Source organism: Chelonia mydas, chromosome 3 (assembly GCF_015237465.2).
Source record: "Chelonia mydas isolate rCheMyd1 chromosome 3, rCheMyd1.pri.v2, whole genome shotgun sequence".
Classification (NCBI taxonomy): Eukaryota; Metazoa; Chordata; order Testudines; family Cheloniidae; genus Chelonia; species Chelonia mydas.
Window position 1 is genome coordinate 27,752,632 of NC_057851.1, and position 17,200 is coordinate 27,769,831.

Sequence of the window (17,200 nt, forward strand, 5' to 3'; positions counted from 1 at the left end):
CATACTTTTTCAATAAATATATAACTGTTCCTGCTAGGGTTTTACTAATGAAAAATTTATCTGCTCATTGTTGCCTTTGAAAATCACCCCAAAAGATCCATACCAAAGTGGAAAACCTGCTAGGAAAGCAATGCTGCCACTCTCAGACAGACAACATATCAAACAATTCACAAGAGACAAAGGGCTCATTTTGTGCCATACAAGCAATTTTCTTTTTCATTTTTGGCCACTGAAACAGGAAAAATTTCAGCCCAAAAATCAAAATATTTTGGACTTTGGCTGAAAATTTTCAGCTGGAAAAAAATCAGTTTTTTTAAAGGGGCTAATTTTTCACTGTAACCCACAAAATTCCTGCAGGAAGTTTTGACAAAAACGAAAAATGTTTCATCTACATTTTCTACAGGAACGAACCACCATTTCCTGACCAGCACTACAGACAACCAATTCAAAAAGCTCAACTAAGATAGTGCACAAATCCACCAAGCAATAAAGCAGTGAAAGAATATGATCATTTATTAGTTTTGGTGGTCCAGCCTGAGGCATTATTGGCAGTTCAGTGCAGAGAAATTGGCAGTGCTACAGCTTGTGGTGTTCTACTTCTGTGGAGAAACAGAGAACTCCAATTTACAACCAGACTGCTTTCATTAATTAAGCATGAACAACAGTTCCCCTTTTAAGACTTAGTTTTGGCCCTTTTTAAAACTTATCTTTATAAAGTAAGGAACAAACTGCTTTAAGCTTGAAGTTCCTCGTGGCTAGACCCAAACCGGAGCTGAAATTTATTTGAAAAATTTGAAGCTAGAAATACAAATCAGTTTGAGTTATGATGTTTGGAAATTTTGATATTTATTCAGTTTTGAAAAAAAAAAGTTATGTTTTTGACCTCTTCTAGTTTGTAATAAATCTTGCCATACAAAGTTCAAATGGGTTTTAATCACAAATCTTTATTGAGATCTCATATATACAACTACTTTCACAAAGTTTACTTTCTAAATATAAAAGTTATTCAAAAATCCTCATGGGGAACTCTGTCGGGGGGATTATAATTAATTTTAGATGTCTGGGAAAAGTTATAAATTCAGCTGAATTTGTGGAAGTCAGTCTCCAGAAGAACCATGCTCATAACCTCTCTAAATCTCACATTTTACATATCACAGAAAGGGGAAGCTCATTAGCCAAATCTGAATTATATGCGTCTTGACAGTGGTTCTCACAGCAATTACAAGACTCTTTAATTAAGGTGTTGCATAATTTGAGGGAAGGTATAGAATGGAGGAGGAATATCTAGGCCAGTAAAAAGATTTTAGGGGAACCTTAACTGAATATTTATTGATGTTTGGGTATTTAATTTCTGTTTGTTTCTTAACTATAACCTTCTGACAACATTGTTAGTTTTCATTGGAAACCTACTCTCAGTCCTAACTCTGCTTTAAGGGTTTGTTTTTGTTTTTTGTCTAGGAATGTATAGCCTACCATATATTTCATTCTTTAATCCCTTGCTAGCCCAGCAGCAGGTCTAGGATCCACTTCTTGAAAAGCATATGTAGACCTGGAGGACAGTCTAGCATTGCGATAATACTGCAGACTAAGCCTAATATATGATATGGCAATAAATACATTTAGGCAATAGCATTGCATCCTGTAGATGCTTTGACATTCCTCCCTGCAGGAAACAATGTATTCTAATGCAGATTTGATTTTCCTGCAGGATCTCATAAACTTTGCAGGTGTTACACTGGAGAGAAAAAAAAATCACTAATCAGTAGTTTCAACTGTAGTTCAATTGACATGCTTTACTCCTCTCCCAGCCTAGATCCCGGACCCTGTTGCCAGTCAAGCAGCTCTGCTCTGTCCCTAGTTTGATTTTTCAGTGTTGCTTTGATCAGGTTCTGGTTTTTGATTACAGCAGCTCTTTCAGAGACCACCTTTAAACTCCCTTAAAAAGAATTACATGTATAAAAACACATTGAGTTGATTGAGAAGCAGGAAGGAACGAACCAGGGCTAGGAGAGGATGGCTGAAGTAGCAAGTAGGAGCTGAGTGGAAAATGTTCCCATGATAATACTGGCCCGGATCATACCTCTCCCAGCTCCGTGCACATAGTGGACCCGTTGTGCCTGGATCATCTCGCTCCTGGATAAAAGAGGGGCTCAGCTGCCTCTAGGTACTGCCCCAAACACACCTATTCTGGGCTTCACAGAGGATACTTCAAAGGTCTGAGGAGGCACTGGTGACCGGGCAGGCCACAGAGAAGTGGGCAAACTTGGGGTGCACATTGTCCCCCATCCAGCCCTGTGGAGATTCTTAGGAAAAGGTAACACAGCCTGGGATATACTATCTTTCCTGCAGAGTGCTGCCTACACACCCTGGCACCACGTTTCACAGTGGAATACTAGAAAACTCCATGTGGACGGCCTCAGAGATTTCCTCAGTCTGAGCCACATTTTTATACAGTCCTACATGGGGAAGACTCAATACATGTTAAAAGTTCGAGCAGAAGAGAGTCTAAAAGATCTTGGATCCTGTTTGTGATGAAGGAGTTATAACAAATAGTAAAATCTCTAGATATTATTTCATTGCAAGATAAAATCCACCACCATCAAGGCACCGATTCATTTACAAAATAATTTCTATTTGTAATTTATTTTAAAACTGTACTACATCAGAAAAAAAACATGTAATCTCAGTGTTTAGAACAGTGCATCTTTGGTTAAAGGTACACCACTAAGATGAAACCTCAGTCTTTTCACAAACAAGTTGAAAGTAGTTTTAGGCATCTGTCCAAGTTCCCTGTTTTAAACCCAGCTTTTATAGATTTAAAATAATCATTTTCTACTTTATTTAAATGTCAACCTTGTTTCTGTGGGAAAGAGACACTCACCCAACAGGAGAAACTGACCGACACAGAGGACACACATAGTGCAGACAAATGCATAAAGTTAAAAAAAAACAAAAATCCTGAGACATGGACAATTTTTAAACTCTTTCAAGTACAGCATTTTAAAATGCTATTTGTAACACAAAATAACATAGAAGTGTGAATAATAATATTAATAGCAGTAAAAATAATATTTTGATGAAATCCCTATAGCATCACAAAATGCTCATCATGAAAATATTACTGATACAGATAAAAATAAATAAGTTTGCACATAGCAAAATGCACTGTACCTTAAAGAAAGTTATGCTTCCTGATTACACCCAGTGAGTTAATCCCAAAATTTCACATTTTGATTGCAATCCCAGAGGATTTACACCTGTGGTAACTGCTAGTAACTTTCTTCATGAATTCAGAGGAGCAGCCGTGTTAGTCTGTATTCGCAAAAAGAAAAGGAGTACTTGTGGCACCTTAGAGACTAACCAATTTATTTGAGCATAAGCTTTCATGAGCTACAGCTCACTTCATCGGATGCATTCAGTGGAAAATACAGTGGGGAGATTTATAACCTTTCCTTTCCTTTTCTTCATGGAGTTTTCTTTCCTTTGATTTAGGAGAATCTGCTGCTTTGGAGTATAGGTTAGGAGCACTTAAGGCTTCTGAGTCAGTGCAGTGCGCAACTGAACATTCAGTCAGGTCGTCATGACATGAACATTCTTCTGTCCCAGTAGAACACAGGAAGGTTTCAAAGCTATCTGCTCTGTAGCTACGACAAAAACAAAATAATCAGACTCTCATACAACCTATCAAGCTGTTCTATAATTTGTGTGCCCTCTGTGCTAGATGATAAATGGTATGACTTTATGTCTTATTAACACTGAAGTATTTTGCTAGGTCATGTTGCTCCCAGCCAGGTACATATCAATCTGTCGGCCTAAAGCAATATTAACATCAACAGATTTTTTTTTTAAAGAAATAGGAACGCCCTTTTGCATTATGCAGATAGAAAAACACTTGAAGAGAACAAAAGATTTCTGTTTGTACAGGACTCTATTATGTTAACAAAAGGAAAGATTAACAGGAGAATGAAAGTTAAATATGTTGCTACATTGTCTGTGTGTCTTCTAAATAAAATGGATAGGAAATTAAACAGTACATAGGTATATGGAAAACCTTTTATGTTCATCATATTGCTGGATGCACAAAGAAGCAACTACAGTATTACATTTAAAGGGACCACTTGTCAGGGTGAAAATCATATTTCTGAAATATTGACTTACATTACTTGTAATATATCACCAAAGATGATCAAAACTGAAACTGTTTTAAAAATCTAACTTTATTTCCCCCTATGGCTCCAGTTTAATGAAGTACTTAAGCATATGCTTAATTTTATTCCTGTTTAAGTCCTGTTGAAAACAGTGACCCTAACTGAAGTCAATAGGACTTAGTACATGCTTACGTGAATTGTGACTCTGCAAACTTTAGTTTTTGCATTTCTCCTACACTGAACAATGACAACAGATTAGATGGTGTCATTTTTGTTTATAGTCCATTTCTATTCAGCTTCATATTCAGGTTCTCATAGACAAACACAATACTGCAATATTTGGTTTGTAAAGACCAGAAGCGAATCTTTAGGAGGTATATACATATGTTTGTGTGAAAAAAATAAAGAGATTTCCACTGGAATTTTAAAAAAATGGAACATCTTTTCTGTTGTACTTAATATTTGTAAAATACTGTTAGGAGCTAGTGGAAACCTTGTTAAGGGTTGAGTTAAAACCTTGATTTTGATGGAGATGAATTGTAAGAATAAGTTACTCACAAGCTCTCACCTAAGACAAAAGGGTTATGTGCACCTGTCCAGGAGCTTTGGACTGTATGGGCAGAGGGATTTCTGCTGAGTATTGTTTTGTGTAAGGGGATATGGGAGTGGGCGAAGGCAGAAGACAGAACCACAGACAGCCTGAAAAAGCAAAGTAGAAGCTTGTAAGCATGGTGTGAGTCTGAGAGAAACCTAGAGAGAGGTTCTGGGTTGGAGGTGCTGGCTGAAAAGGAGCTTGGGCCTGTAAGATAAGAGACTACTCCTTTTGCCATTGGTTCCCCCTGTATTCAGAGAAGGAGGACTTGGTACAATCCTTGTAAGCTCCATCATCTATTTCTAGTCCCACCAGAAACATCCCGAGGGCCTCAAGCTTTGACTTGGGTCCAAAAATTTTAGGCTCAATCACCTGCACTGTGCTAAAATATGAGAATATAAAAGTGAAACTGAAAAGATAAAGGTAACCTGATGACACTGAATAGGCTGTTAGTTGTTCAAGTTGACAGAAATCCAAAAAAGTAAACAAACAGCATAAGTACCAAAAGGAAAATTCAGTTTTGAAATATTCACTTCTAATAATCTAAGCTGCTAACAGTAACACAAGTGAGGAAATCTGTACTTTAAAATGGTGGGGCCAGATTGGTGTGGTTACATGAGGCACAATCATACATTTTCCATGAGATAACTGCCCTCCTTGCACTCACCCCCATCAGGCTACATCCAAAAGGGGTGTAACACAGGGAACTTGTCCTTTCTACACTGGGCATCTCCAGAAGGCATAGTTCCTTGCCCCAGAGTTTTTGGTGGGGCAGTACAACCCCAAACTATTCTGATGCACATCAGTGCCTAAAAGGCACAATAAAGCCCTTAACTTTTAGCCTGATAACATCTCTTGAAATCGTTACACACAGTTACTTAGATATTCAATTTCACCTACAAATCAGGTATTTAGATATATTAAATTATTGTTACATACAATTACTGTTACACAAAGTTATTAAGTTGTTATACACTGAATATTTGGACATCTAAGTAACTATTCCACCTACAAATCAAATATTTAGATATCTAAATTACAGTAAAACCTCCATTTTTATGAACACCACACTTATGAATGACCAATTATGCAAACCATTTTTCCCCCAACAGGATGATTAGGGAGAAAGGGAGGAGAAAAACAAAACAAATCACATAACTAAAGGATATTGATGAAGAACAAGTCAGTATTCCCTCACGATCCAATGCCTTCAATGAATTAGAAGTTGCTTTGCAGTGGTGTGAAGGACAAAAAGAAAGTGATGCAGTGCACCAGACTCATTTATGCTTTGAACCTACTGTAATTTTGAAACGCTCATTTTTATGAGCCTTTTGATTTTATTAACTCCTCAATCCCCAATTAGTTCATAAAATAGAAATTCTACCATATATAAAATGTGCTTGAAATTGTTTTTGGGCATAAAACTGAAGGCTTTGTTAAAGTCAAGCAAAAAGATCAAGATGTTGAAGTCAAATTCTGGCCATGTTTATGGCCATGAAACTTCAGTTAAGTCAATAGGTTAAATGGATATAATCAAGGACAGAATATGGCCTCTATTATGCCTGCAAAAGTTCAGCTTGTTCCTAAGTTTCCTCTGTTTTAGTGAAGTCACCTCTTCTGGGATTCTTCTCTTTTATACACCAAGAACCTCAAGTAGCAAGAGGAGGGATAAATGCCATAGCTTCTAATCCAAACAGGTTTAGATTATCATAACACAGCTTGCTATTAGAGATGCCTCTTTTTAACACCTGAAGTTTCTTAAGCACCTCAGCACTGTTTTTCCCTTTAATGTTTATTGTGTTTCAATCACAGTTTGATTCTGCACAAGGTGAGTCCCTGCACCAGCAAGTCCTTGGATATGAACATCATATTCATGAAGACAAATATATAGTGATTTTACTGGCCACTTCTGATGTGAAAACTTCTTGATACCAGTAGAAGCACAATCAGATCAACCCATTATTATCTGTGTGTCCTGACCTGGGGCTCCTTCCTCTGACATGCTGAACATCAGGGCCTGATCCACCAAAGCAAGTAGTCCAATTCAGCAAAGCATTTAAGCACATGCTTAAGTGCTATTGGGACTTAAACACATGGTTAAGTGCTTTGCTGAATAGAGATGGACTTTAGCACACATTTAAAGTTAAGCATGTGTGCAAGTGTTTTATTGAATCAGGACCTTAATGCAAACAGTACCATAAAAATTTTATGCTGTATTTTTACCATTTGTGTTACCCCCACAAAAAATGGTACTTGATAATGGACTCCATGTACACCTTCAGAAGAGCTTTATGCAAGTTAATAGTATCAGATATGTTTTCTGTCCCTTAGAAGCCAAGTTCTAATCAGAAGCCCCACCTTTATTTTTAGAACTTTCAAAACCACCACAAAATGTCCAGTGAGATTCTCCATTTAACCTCTATAACATGGCTCTCCTATATGGTAACATTACTCCTGTAATTCAACAACACAACCAAAGATACCATCCAAGTAAGAAATAATACTCTCCTGTTATAATATAGCTATTACCTTCCAGCTATTTATAATTATCGGTACTTGTTGCCAAGATCATTTATTATACAATATGTTGTTTTGGGCCAAAGTATATTTCTAGATAGATAGCTGACTTTTGCACATAAAGGAGAATGTGATATCTATATTTTAAAGTTACTGCTTGGTTACACTATATACAATACTGCCCAAAGCCTATACTGGGATCAAAATATTGTACAGACTTTAATTTTATTCTATTTTAGCATATAGGACAAATCACTTTCACATTATATCATCATTTTTCTCCCTTTAGAATATGGCTGATAAAGTGTGAGTCTGAGTGCATACATGTGCATATTGGTGATGGGTCATTGGTAAAAATCGAGGTCCCCATTCTATCCAATCCATCCAATCCAGTTACCCAGCTGTAAAATGGGGGAAATTGTACTTTTCCTACCTCACAGGGGTGCAGTGAGAATAACTATGTTAAAGATCATGTCATGCTTCAGACACTACGATACTGGAGGGCATAGAAAATAGGGAACTGAATCTATCAAATCTAAATTTCTAATCAGGTTATGGATGAACACTAACTATTAGGCAACCCTCCTCCCACACAAAATTAGAGTACAGGCCCAGCAGTCAGGAGCTCTAGACTGAGCTGGGCCACTGAATTGCTGTGTGACCTTCAGACAGTTATTCAACTTCTTTGATGCGTAGTTTCTGCAAAATGGGAATAAAAAAAACACTTAGTGACCTCATATGAATGTTGTGAATCACTATTTGTAAAGCGATTGGAGACCCTATGAAAGTATATTATAAAGCCACATAGTACATTCTCACAGTAAGAGTGTATTACTTTTCTGTATTTAAACCACCTGACAGTGTTAGTTGCACCCCAATCTTTGTGGGTCAGGACAGATGCATGATGCAAGCACTCCATTTCTCCAGACTACTGACAAGTAAGAAGGACTTTATTAAAATTTTGTGAAATCTCGTCATAGATATTTGTAATAAAATATATATAAAATAAAATAATATATATATATATATATATATATATATATATATATATATAAAGTTTTATAAAGCAATTTGGCACTCCAGTGCCACATGAAAAAGGGCACAAAGAAAATACGGGCTGTTACATACTTACTAAAAAACAGTGAAGCCAATAAACTGGTATCTGTTGCAAAACTCTTTAAACACCCACTGCATAGGACTCCAACATTGAAAAAATTATAACAAACAGGGTCATTCTGACCTAAAAGCAACCAAAAGACTTATAATTATTGTACCAGACAATGGTGAATCATACTTAAGCAAACCTCCTATTCCTTTTCAATAGAATGCATTATTAATCAGACACATTGTTTTATAACTAGTTCAACTAGGAAAAAAAAGGAAAGGAAAAAAAAAAGTTCACTTTTTTCCATACAATATTGGGACACTTGAGATAGTAACAATCATTTTTTTCCACTACCAATATTACATGAAGCGACTTCTGTTAATACTCTAAATCAGCAGTTCTCAAAATGTGGGCCGGGCCCCTAAAGTGGGCCGTGACACTGTTTTAATGGGGTCACCAGGGCTGGCGTTTGACTTGCTGGGGCCTGGGGCTGAAGCTGTAGTCCGAGGTGGTGGGGCTCTGGTTACAGGCCCCCAACCTGGGGATGAAGCCCTTGGGTCTTTGGCTTTGGTCCCCCTGCCCAGGGCCTCGGCAGGCTCAGGCTTCGGTCTCCCCCCCGGGGTTATGTGGCAATTTTGTCAGAAGGAGGTCATGGTGCAATGAAGTTTGAGAACCCCTGCTCTAAATCATTAAAACAAACCAAAAAAATCAAAGCTTTTTCAGTCATACTGTGCACAGGCAAATAAATACAGAAATCAAAACTAATGTAAATGCCCAAATAGCACGTTAAAAAAAAAAAAAAAGGCCTGCAGAATTATCAATATTCTTATAGCAGTTAATGGTTCTGACTTTGTCCCACCAAGTTTTCTGGAAAGTGAATTTCCTTTGTCTCTCTTCTGTGTTATTCCCTGCAAAAACGGGAACCTCCCATTTATTTTAGTATCTGTTTAAGCAAAAACCAACTGTTAGGCAGGAAGCTCGTCTCAACTTTAACCATGAATGTTAGGAACCATTAGAAAAGGGATAGATAATAAGACAGTAAATATGATGCCATTATATAATCCAGGGTATGCCCACACCTGGAATACTGCTTGCCCCATCTTAAAATATACATATATTAGAACTGGGGGGAAAAAACTGAGAAGAGCAACAGAAATGATTAAGGGTGTGGACCAGCTTCCATATGAGGAGTGATTAAAATGACTGGGACTGTTCAGCTTAGGGAAGACATGACTGAGCTATGATAGGGGTCTATAAAATCATGAATGATGTGGAGAAAGCAGATAATGAAACTGTTATTTACCCCTTCACATAACACACAAACCAGGGCTCACCCAATGAAATGAATAGGCAGCAGGTTTAAAACAAACAAAAGGAAGTATTTCTTTACATAACATACAGCCAGCCTGTGGAACTCATTGCCAGGAGATGTTGTGAAGGCCAAAAGCATAACTGGTTCACAAAAGAATTAGATGAGTTCTATGGAGGATAGCTCCATCAATGGCTATTAGCTGCAATGATCAGGGATGCAACCCTATGCTCTGGGTGTCCGTAGACCTCTGACTGCCAGAAACTGGGACTGGATGATGGGATGGATCACTCGATAAATTGCCCTGTTCTGTTCATTCCCTCTGAAGCATTTGGCACCAGCCATTGTCAGACGACAAGATACTTGGCTAGATAGAGCATTGGTCTGACACAGTATGGCCATTCTTATGTTCTTACTAAGTATAGTGTTGCTAACATCCCACTATTATCTATTATAAGTACTTGCAAGGTCCCTATTACTGTAATAAACTGAGCACTTCACAATCTTTAATGTATTTATCCTCACAACTCCCCTATGAAGTGAGGTAATATCTCTTCATTCCTACTGATGGGAAACTGAGGCTTCTTTTTCATGCACCAAGAAGCTCAACTAAGGAGTGGAGGCATAAGTGTCACAGATTCTAATCCAAATTGATTTAGGGTATTAAAACTACTTTCCTCTTTTTAGCAGATAGGGTTTTCTTTCACACCTGAACATAGTTTTTAATCTCTTTCATTTATCTTTTTTAAAATCACATTTTTCTTCAATTCATTTTCTGATATTTGGCCAATTATATTCAAAAATTTAAGTGCTTAACTTTTTAAAAGTGACTAAAAGAAAAGGAGTACTTGTGGCATCTTAGAGACACAAATTTATTTGAGCATAAGCTTTCGTGAGCTACAGCTCACTTCATGGGATGCATGCTGTAGCTCTTGAAAGCTTATGCTCAAATAAATTTGTTAGTTGCTAAGGTGCCACAAGTACTCCTTTTCTTTTTGCGAATACAGACTGACACGGCTGCTACTCTGAAACCTAAAAGTGACTAGTGATTTTGGGTACTGAAACTGAAACATCTCACCAGGGCCTGATTTTCAGAAGTAGGAGCTCAGCACTTTCTGCAAACCAGGCCTCTTTAATGTGTCTCAGGTTGGGTGCCAAAAATTTAAACACCTTCCATCCTAATCTGAGGTACTTACATGGCCCACTTACCACAGTATCTGAGCACCTCACAGTCTTTAATGTGTTTATCTTCACAATACCTTTGTAAGGTAGGCAAGAGCTGTTACTCCCATTTTACAGATGGGGAATGTGGGCACAAAGACGCTAAATAATTTGCCCAATGTCACACAGGAAGTCTGCGGCAACGTAGAGAATGAAACACAGATCTCCCGACTCCCAGGCTAATGCACTAACCACTGGACCATCCTTCCTCTGGGTAAATTTTATGTTAAATATTTTAAATGCCAATTTAATTGAAATGACTGTAGTTTTGTTGAAAAAATACCAACTTTCCCATGCCCTATTTGAAAACAACAAATATAGGACCACAAAAAAAAAATCTGACAGAAAATCTTCATTCAGCTCTACCCACAAACTGCAGTAGCTGGGCAACACCATTACACTTCCAATGGACACAGGGGGAAATCTTGGCCCCATTTAAATATATTGCCAACACACCCATCAACCTCAATGGATTTCACCCACAGTTCCTAAATTACAGCGAGCTCCAAATACAGATGAATCCATTAAAGAGAATTAAACATATATTTATTAAATGAGGCTGTGTTCACAAAATAACAGTGTTTCAGCCAAAAGGCTTTCACAAGATATATTCCACAAGCAACAAAGTTGATTGAAATCAGCTTCCTGTTCTCCCGCCATTTACATTTACCATTTCCTAATTAATTTTCAATATACATGGTTCCTAATGGTCAGATCCTACTGAAGTCAGTGGGAGCCTTCCCCTTGATCTCAATGGGCTTTGGGGTCAAACCTCTTGATGATGCCAACCCTTTTATGAATTACTTCATTTTTTTGCTGGCATTCCTACCTATTTTCATTAATTAAAATAACATTTACATAATACTTTTCAGTTAAAGTATAATACATGCATCATAAAAATGTAAGACAAGAATCTCCTCTACAATCCCCTTCGTAGTTGCTACATAATGGGTACTCATTCTTCTAGTCTGCCAAACTCTTAGTTATCAGTTGGATCATCCCCAGGCTGATGCAAGTATAGGCCTTGACCCTACAAATGCTTACACGTGGGATTACTCACATATCTAAGTGTTTACAGTATTACATATCATCAAAAAATAAAACCCCCAAAGCTTTGTCAGAATAAAAATGACCAGACCAATATGAAGGCAGTTATGAGCACAGGGCAGGGTTATAGATAAACAGGTGAAGCAAGTAGATAGGTTAAGAGTGGACCCTTGAAAAAATCAGTGCCATTGCGCCTCACTCAAAGGATTAAATGACAAATCCTCCTCTACATGCAAGGAAGGCCCTGAAAGCTGGGGCAGCTCTACCAATTTTCCCGCCCCAAGCAGTCGCCGCCAAATCGCCACCGCCGCAACAGTGGCAGAGCTGCCGGCAAATTGCCGCTGCGCCCGGAAGGGCAGCGGGGCTGCCGCCGAATTGATGCCGCGGGACACGGAACGCCGCCCCAAGTACCTGCTGGGAAAGCAGCAGAACTGACACAGCTCCACTGGCATGTGGAAGGCTAAGAGGGAGGGGAGGGACACAGGATTCAGGAAGCCCACATAAGGAGAATTTTGTTTTTAAAAGTTATCCCATTTTAAAAACTGTACAATTTATAAATTCAAATCAAACATGGGAGATTTCAGTGCTCCAGGTGAATGCTTTGGAAAGCTGGAAGGACATGAACACAAGGGAGTAAAATGGAAACTGAATTGCAACCAGATTTAAGGGCCAGATTTTGAGGGCACAGACACACACAGAGAGAATAGTATTTTACTCCTTATTTAAATCAACAAGGCCATTCCTGAAGCAAGGACAACTCAGTGAGAGTAAAGGGCTCACAGCCTGGTGGTCCTTAATGGAGAGACTTTTAAATTCTCTCTCTTTTTTTTTTATTAATTTTTTTTAGGAAAAAAAGGACAACGGGAGATTTGTGTCCTTTCTTTCTTCTGTTTGATTTGTAAAGTCCTAGAAGGGATGTGGGGGAGGAAGGTTCCTCCTTGCTGTCTGCAATAGAAATGTAGGTCTCATCCAGCTGTTTTTCCTGGAAGACTCTATGGACAACCGCAGCATTAGTGGGATTATGACATCAGAGATCTCATGCAATGGAAGCTGATTAAGTGAAAGAGGAAGTCGTTTTTTATTCAGATTATTCAAAACAGTTTACTTTTGTTCACTTCCATTTCACTCAAAATGCTAAATTTTTTTTTGAAAGATTCCCCCACCTACTCCCTTTCACATATGGGCTGAAAAAGCTCAGAATCCACATCTGAGACTTCCAACCGAAAAAAAATCAAGGAACATCAGACCTAACATTGTTTTTACTTTAGAACTATCAGCAAACAGAAAAAAACAAACTTTAAAAAGTTATGCCTTCTTTGTATATGTAAGCGGGGGAATAGTCCCGCTTTTGTGAGGAACTTTCCTGGCTTCTGCACTACCCTGGTGAAGTGGGCTAGCGAAAGGATCTGAGTCCTCGCTCCCACTTCCTTTACCCAGTGGCCGCCCTGCCCTTGAGGACTCCCCTTCCACTCTCCTATCTGGCAGAGTCCTCGTAACCCCAGCAAGGCTGGGCCCAGGATTCCTGGTGGGCTCGACCCCCAACCCTGCTGTGGTCACCTAGGACAGGGGCTAGGGTGTCCCCACTCCGGGGTACTCTCTCTGCACTGGGCACTTCTCCGACCCACTGACCATTATATACAATTTAAAGCAAATGCAAATTATTTAATCAACAATTAATTTTAAAAAGAATAAGGGAAATGGGAAAGGTGAAAGGAAACATATCACCCCGCTCTGTGGCAGGGAACATCACAAACAGTGTCTCTGGAATGTCACGGCAGTTCACAGTCTGTTCCTTGTAAGTCCCAGGCCTTCTTCTCAGGCCCTGGCTGTGCTGCAAGGATGCTGTGGGTTGGACACTTGATCTGGCGGTGGCCACACGCTCTCAGGCTCTAAGTGGTAGGACCCTTCTCCCCAGTGTCGCCCCCGCCCTGTCGGGGTTACGATCCAAGCCTGGCCTGCAGAGCCTCTTGGCTGAGGCGTCTCCCTGTGCTGGGCCTGCTGCCCAGGGTCCCCCTCGCTCTCCCCAGCTGCTCACCACACCCAGCTCCGGACTGCTCCAGCCCCAGCTCCACCACTCTGTCTCTGCACTGCTGCTGCTCTGCCTCCAGTTCCCTGGGCTGCTTCTTTGGCTCCTCTGGCTCTGGTTGCTGCAGCCTGCCCCCAGGACAGGTCTGCTCTGCAGGCTGCTTCTGTGACTCTGCTCCCAGCGCCGACCTGCTTCGTGCGCTGCTTTTCTGGCCCCTCTGGCTCTGGTTACTGCAGCTCTGCTCCCAGGGCAAGTCTGCTCTCTCTGGGCTGTGCCTCTGGCTTTGGGGTTGCAGCTCTGCTCCCAGGACAGGGTCTGCTCTCTCTGGGCTGCTTTTCTGGTCCCTCTGGATCTGGCACAGCTCTGCTCCCCAGCTCAGCTCGGGCCCCTGCTTTCTCCTTAGCTGGGCCCCACTCTGTCTGACCCAGGCAAATCCAGCTCACATGGAGGACGGGACCTCCCTGACCTCCTGACTCCCTGATTAGCCTGCCCACCCTGTCATTCAGGCTGACCTGGAGCATTGGCCTCTCCCCATTGTTCCTGGGGACTGTCAGTCTCAGGGTCCTGATTCCCCATCGACCCTTCCCCCTTTTTAGTACTGGGAGCTAGCAACTAAAACACCCCCATTGAATGTTAGTAAGGAGGCAACAGTCCACTTATAGCATATATGGCATATATACATATAGCAAAGGAATCAACAATGCACAAACCCGATTTGTTTGCTTATTTTCTTCTCATCTCAAAGCATTTTTGCGGACACAGGGAGCAGTACAGCATCACCATTCATTCTTGTCCGTGGCTTGTTCCTCCATTAAAACCAGCCTGATCAAGTCCCCACATACCATGTGCCGCCATCTAGTTGGTACATTATAGTACATTTTAAAGCACGATAATAAAATTAGCTAGGGTAATGCCTATTTTGTTGCACTGTAGCACTACTGATTCTCTGTTCTTCACAGTTAAAACAATTTGTTAGAGGGTTATTTATAAATCTACACCTTGACTAAAATAAAAAGAAGGAAAAAATAAACTTCCTTGGGGCTGAAACTCACCATTCTCAAGAGAATTTCTTGTATCACCCTTTCAAAGAATCTACCTGCAGTCAAAGCTCTTTCATGCAGGTATCCAAGTCTGAATTCTATTATTGGTCTTTCACTCGTACAGACCCAATTTAACTTCTGTTGACTTCAACAAGGGTTGGATCAGACCCTAAACCAGCAGGAGGCAGCTCAGAAAGGATGCTCAAAACTCCTGTAAGGAAGGAGTCTTTGTGCAATGACTGGGTTTGAGGAGGAAGCATTACTCTGAATTGTTACACTTCCTGTCTGCCCCGGGTTATGCTGTCTCCACAAATTCCCCAATAGGAAGAAGAATATGAATACTTCTTTTGAAGGGCCTGTGCTGTGTCCTGTAAGAGAGGAGTTCTCAAGGGGTAGGGTGAGGGTTTTCAAAGCAGAATATGTGGTGCATCAGGAAGCTGCCAGGTCAAAGTTTCAAACCCCAGCTGCCTTGGTTCTGAATCATGATTCATTAAAGAGCTCCATTGTATGAGAAAAGCTACAGAAAGAAGCCAAGGGGGGGGGGGGGGGGGGGGGAGTTTGAAAAATGTTTGAGGGAATGAAGCTCCACCTCTCTCTTCCACCAAAAATCTCCAGGAGGAAAAAATGTGCTCCTGCTGTTTGACAAAGAAAGAAATAACCAGTGGCTTGACATTATTCTGTCCTTTGGAAAATTAAAAGCAAAAGTGCCTGCTCCTTTAAATGTTGTTTTTGTCTACTTTTTACAACTGCATTACAAATGGCCAAAGCATTCTAGAATGTGCTTAGCCATCCATGCACTATCTATGGCCATTACACACACCAGTGTATTATGTGAACTCAGATGTCTTTTACAGTGTTTTAGGGGAATATTTTCTCGCAGGTCAAGACCCCGATCCCACAACTGAATCCACACGGGTAAACCCAAGCTGCCACAGGGGGTCTATCTCACAGGGATCCTCTGCAGAGAATTCATTGTGTGATTGGGATCTAAATATATGTTAGTTTCCCATTTTTTCCTACTGTTTTATTGTTGACTTTTCATCCCCTTAAAATATTTTTTTAACTCATTGGGTGCCACGTTACTAAATTTTGATTCAATGTTTTGTTCTGACATTTGTGTACAGTTAAAATGGTTCTGTCTGATTAGCTGGTCAGGGGTCTAATGCAAGAGCACTGGGAAGCCACTTAAGCCCTGATTTACTAAGGTTATGTCTATTCTACAAGCACTACAGGGCACAACTGCAGCACAACAGCTTCACCAGTGTAGTGTAGATGCTTCTTATATTGATGGAAGGGGCTTTTTATTCAATGCAGTTAATCCACCTCTCCAAAAGGTGGTAGCTAAGTTGGTGGACCTTCAATGGTCAACAGAATCATCCTGGATTTGCACCAGCAGAACTGACAGCAGAATGTGACCGAATATTTGTGCCTCCGCTGAGGCTCCCTCTGCTCATAAAGTCTGAGAGGTGCAGGCCTGGTCTACACTTAAGACTTGGATAAACCTAACTGCATTGCTCAGCGCTGTGAAAAATGTTGTGCCCTGAGCACCATAACTAGGTCGACTTAATCCCCAGTCTAGACACAGCTAGGTCAATGGAAGAATTCTTCCCCCAATTAAGCTACCACTACCTTTTGGAGAGGTGGATAACTACATTGAATGGAAAACCCTTCCATCAATATAAGGAGCATCTACACTACACTGGTACAGCTTTAGGGCTAAATCTGTGCCACTGTAGTGCTTTTAGGGTAGACATTACCTTAGACCCATGCCGCTTCATCCTGAGAAACTGAGGGCTCTGTAAACCTCCCAGTTTCTCTCAGCCTGGAAAGCAAGACACTAGGACAGGAAAGGGAACCACGAGCTTGGACCCTAATTACCTGGTTTTAGTCTCTCCTTCTTCCCTCTATTCCTATTCTCTTTACAGTTCCTGCATTGTCATACAGCCATCAAGTTTAAGGTCAAAAGGGACCACCAGATTATCTAGTGTCACCTCCTGCACATCACAAGCCACTAAACCCCATCCAATTAACATATGCATTGAATCCAATAATCTAGATTAGACTACAGTATTACAGTCCTCCAGAGACTAAACTATTGTGTGTCCCAGGCGGAGAATAAGAGGGACCGAGGTGCATCAAAGCCTGAGACCCCTGCAATGGCAGGAAATTGATTTCATGAGATATACCAGATGAAC

At 40.3% G+C, this 17,200-nt stretch overlaps 1 protein-coding gene across 2 annotated transcripts in view; it reads right to left on the minus strand.

Moving 5' to 3' along the window:
- The window catches only part of GREB1 (growth regulating estrogen receptor binding 1), a 150,660-nt gene that overhangs the window by 88,176 nt on the left and 45,284 nt on the right, over positions 1-17,200 (minus strand). The window contains exon 1 of one of the 2 annotated variants that reach the window (XM_043542257.1): positions 3,172-3,281. The exons of the other annotated variant lie outside the window; for it this stretch is intronic. The gene's annotated coding sequence lies outside the window, so the exon portion shown is untranslated. Of the gene's footprint in view, positions 1-3,171; positions 3,282-17,200 lie in introns of those variants that run through there. 2 annotated transcript variants of the gene reach the window in all.